Genomic DNA, 5,077 nt, shown 5'->3' on the forward strand with positions numbered 1-5,077 from the left:
ATAGCAGTATGAATATCCTCATACATTTCTTGTTTATCTGTTACGCACTTTAATATTATGATATTTTTCTCTCTCTTTCACTCTCTTCATTTCTGCTCTTTCTCTTTCATGCTCCATGTCTGCTACTTAGAATTTATGCTGGTCTACTATTATCCTTCAGGATCCACTGGTTTTGTGGGAACATAATAGGGACCATCAGTTACCCTTGCATTCTTTAAGAGTTATAACAGTGACGTGAAATTATTCTTTGCCATTCTAAATGGCAAAACAACAGATCTAGGAATTCCTTTTCACTTTTAGTACTATTATAAATTTTATCTCATACGAATCATTGGGACTGATAATATACTTTTAGCCTGGGACCTAAAAGTTCTTTTTCATTTACAAACAACCTTTTTCTTTTATTATCAGTAAGTAACAAAAACAAAGCTATCCTATGGGAAAGTAGGCTGAAGTTGTTCACAGTGATGAAAAACAAGTTAATGGGGGAAGTGTGTACAAAGGATACCCCTCATATAACACAGATGCTTAGAGCAGTTTATCATGTACACTTTTTGATAAGGACAATGTGCTGGGAACTCTAGATTAAATCACTGAACACCTGATATATGTATATATATATATATATATATATATATGTATTTTTATTTATATATGCATATATATGAATATCGGCCCATATATGTACACATGAATGTTACTATACACACAAATACACACATACGTACACACATGTACACATGCACAAATGGAAAAAGACACATAGATATAGCCAACACAGGTTTCACTAGTTCTTGAATATGCCTTAGACAGAATGCTTGGAAACAAATGTGTTGAAGATGTATTCGTCTCTAAGAGTTCTTTTACCACTCCTCTTATCTCTTCCAACTGGTACGTTTAGAGAGATTCGACTTGAAAAATGCAGGACAAGTGATAGCAAGTAACTCGGAAATCTCAATACGTATAGGTCATATGGTGTCTCCCTGCTCCCCATGGAATGCTTGCTCTTGTAGACACTCTCAACAGCCAAAGTAGCAGGACAATATCCTTGTTAAGAATAAAGTTATAAGGCTTTAAATGGCATCCTTCCTTGGGCTCTTTTCCAACAGTGAGCATCAATTCCTAAGCAGATGAGTGACTGCCGAGAAGACTGGAGTGCAGGTCAAAATTTAACCAACCCATATGAAAAGTCTAAAGTGAGCAATTCTGACTGAGGTCGTGCCGATGTCCTGGCAATGAAAATGAGAAAAATAGAAAGTTTTTAATGTATTAAAATTTGAGAATAATTTGTAACCTGTCAATAAATGTGTAGAACACAATTATACCAACTGACAATAGATGGAGTGCATTTCATTTATATGCTTTTGGACTTTGAAAGTGTTTTTAAGTGTGTCTACACAAGTAGAATCAGCATGAAACAAGCCAGCATTTCTTCATTTAAGATGCAAGGAAAAGATACAGGTTGACCCATTGTAACAATGAGATTTGCAAGATACTACTAGAGGGAGTTGTTGGGGATGGTTGAAGGTAAGGAATAGTAGGGGAAAAACAAAGGAGGTGGCAACAATGCTCAATAAGATATGTACTCATTACCTTACTTATGTAACTGTAACCTCTCTGTACAGTACTGAGCTTCTTCAGTAAAAATGCTGGCAAAATTGGTTAATCACTCATAGAAAACTAAAACTATATCCTTATATATCATCCTGTATCAAAGACCTCAGAGTCAAAGCAGACACACTGAAAACATTACACATTGGAGTAGGACATACCCAAGGTCTCCTGTGCAGAGGCTGAAATTTTCTTAATAGAGACCCAGAAGCACAAGAAATCAAAGAAAGTTTGGACAAATGGGATTGTATGAAATTGCAGAGCTTCAGCTTTGCAAAGGACATAGCTAGCCAGATCAATAGAAAGCCCATTGATGGGAGAAGATCTTTGCTAGCCATGCAATAGAGAAGGGTCTCATATCTCAAATATATGTGGAATTCAAAATATTAAATCCCCCAACAACAAATCCTAAAAGAAACAACTGCCCAATAAATAAGTGGACTAAAGACTTCAAGACAAACTTCTTTGAAAAGAAAAGAAGGAAGGCCAATAGACACATGAAGAAATGCTCAACCTCCCAAGCCATAATAGAAAAGCAAATCAAAACAACATTGAGATACCACCTCAAGCCATTTAGAATGGCTATAATGAAGAACTCTAATACCAACAGATCCTTCAGGGGATGTGGCCAGAAGGGAACCTTACTGCATTGTTGGTGGGATTATAACTTATTCAACTACTTTGGAGTAGTATGGAAGTTCCTCAAAGATTCCACCTAGAACTTCCCTATGACCCAGCAATCTACCTTTTGGGCATTTACCCAAATGATCACAAACAAGACCGTACTAACCCTACCAGCACAACTATATTTATTGCAGCATTATTTAACATAGCTAAGATAGGCATCAACCCAGATGCCCCTCAGTAGATGGATGGATCGCGAAAACGTGGTATTTAACCAAGTCCTAATCTTAAAGAGGGAAATGGTTTGGATAGAGTGATCGGAGAGAGATTACAAAAAAATGAACAAGAAAAAAATGGAAAAACCAAAATTTAAGTTTAAGTAGTGAAACACTTAAAAATTATGTAAGTTTAAACAAATGATATTGAGAGAAGAAAAGGATAAGATGAGAAGAAGGGATGGATTGAAAGGAGAAATGAAAACTAAAAAATAAAAATTCTTAAAATTAGTTACTTGAAAATTATATACATATAAAGAGATAATACTGCTGTTAAAGAATTTAGGCCTAAGAGGTTGTGAATTGAGTAATAATTTTCTGGATTAAATGTGTACACAATGGGGTATAAGGTCTAATAATCAAAGACAGGTATATATCTGGGAATGAACCGAACAGCAATTTAGTCACACAAAAAAAGAAAGAAACAGAAAAAAATGAAAAGAATACTTAAAAAGGGCCAAAAGTTCAGAAGAGATTTAAAAAAGCACAAACACACAGACCTATACACCTAAAATAAAAATTATGGGAGGAAAAGAAGATTAATAGAAAACAATTTTAACAATTAATTTTGTTAAAAGGTTCAAAAAAGAGTTCTTTGATTGCAACAATGAGATGTACAATTCATTATGTCGAAAAACGAACTTAACAACTTTGGTGGGGGGTGGGGGAGGGCCGGTTGGGGGGAGGGGGAATTATGGGATGGGATGGGATGGGAAGGGGAAACAACAAGGAAGCAACAATGCTTGATAAGAAATATACTCATTATCTTGCCCATGTAATTTTAACTCCTCTGTACTGTATTCTCACAATAAAAAATAAAATTAAATTAAAAAAAAGAATTCTTTGATTTTTTTTGGGGGGGTGGGGATGGGGACAATGGGATGATTGTGTATCTTCCGTGTCCATAACCAGTCTCTTGGTGGAGTCTCTGGGCTGCTTGTGGTGTTTGGTTTTCCTGTGGCTTGATTGTTTTCTGAAGTCAGTGTTTGAGCAGGCAGAAAAATGCTTTGCCTAACCCAATGTTTTGTTATCCTTCTCCCAGGCTAGTTCAGTGGGAGGTAGATTTGCTTTCAGTATCCCAAAAGAGGGAGAAGGGAGTTTCCTCTAGTTTGAAGATGCTGTGATGAGATTAGGTTATGGGTAGAGTTGAGGCCTTTCAGCAATCAGTAGCTTTTCCTTGCTGGGCTAGCTAATGAGACTCTCAGAGAGCCCAGCTTGGAGCCATTCTCAGGGTTTATGTTTACTGAGTTTCAATTGTTTGTCTAGGCTGCTGTAGGGAGGGGCAGCCTCTGGCTCTGTTTACCCAGTGGTGAAAGTCACTCCTCAGGGGGTAGATTTTTCTCTGTCTGGGCTGGTTGACTTTCCCCTGGGTAGAGCTGAGCCTGGCAGGTCAGGGCAGATTCCTGTGACCTGCTAAATGACACATTTGTTTGCTTCCAAGGCCTGAGTTGGAGCTAGTTGCTCAACTGGGCCTTTGTTAGTATCAAAGATGGAGATCTCCAGTGGTAGGTGACACGCAGCCTTCCCTCCTCTGCTCCCTGAGAAGAAATGAGGATATCAGGTTTCTACTCATGCCAGAATCTTGTTCCGGGACAGTTTCTGGTCTGTGATCTGCAGGATGAATATATCTGCTCCTTGTCAGTTCTTGATTGTGCTGGGTAGAATCCACTTGTCTGCCACATCTGGAGCCTTTGTCCCAGATTCTCTCCATAGTTATGGCTGCTAAGAGTGTCTCTGCTTCCAACTCTGCCACTTCAGCCATGGCTAGCTGCATGTGTTCAGATCTGTTTCCTTGCTTGGATTTTCCCTCTCTGTCCAAACTCTCTGCATTGAGATGACACACTTGGTGTGACTCTGTAGCCTAAAACTGTTCACTGGAATACTAAAGTGCTTTCTATAGGAGAGTTTGTTTAGCCTTCAGCTTCTCCTCTGCCATCTTCCTCCGAATCTCATGATTTTTTTTTTATTGTAAAGATACTATACAGAGGGTTACAGTTACATGTGTGAGGTTATGAGTACACTTCCTCTTGAACATTGTTACCCCCTCCATTGTTTTCCCCCTACCATCCCCTCCCTCCCTCCCTTCCCCGAGGTTCTTTTTTTTTTTTTTTTTGATTGTGATTAAATGATTACATAATTTCAAAGTCACAAGTTCATTCTAACTTCCCTGGAGCAAATTGTCTACCACAGTCTGTAATATATAACAGTGTTCACATGTTAAATACTATATTTGTGATCAGCAGCATGGGGATATTTAGTAGTGGTTCAACCAGATGTGCGGGAGTTCTTTGTTTCTTAAGTCCTGTTAGTTTTGTCGTATCACCTAACCTTTTGGATTTAGCATCCACTTATCAGGGAGACCATGTACCGTTTGTCTCTTCGTTCTTGGCTTACCTCGCTCAACATGATTCCTTCTAGCTCCATCCATTTCCCTGCAAATGCCATTATTTTGTCATTTCTAATGGCTGCATAATATTCCATTGTGTATAGATACCACAATTTTGGGATCCATTCATCTGTGGTGGGGCATCTAGGTTGTTTCCATATCCTAGCTATTGCGAACAGTG

The sequence above is a fragment of the Dipodomys spectabilis genome, unplaced genomic scaffold, assembly GCF_019054845.1.
Source record: "Dipodomys spectabilis isolate Male_0828 unplaced genomic scaffold, ASM1905484v1 ptg000378l, whole genome shotgun sequence".
Taxonomy (NCBI): Eukaryota; Metazoa; Chordata; class Mammalia; order Rodentia; family Heteromyidae; genus Dipodomys; species Dipodomys spectabilis.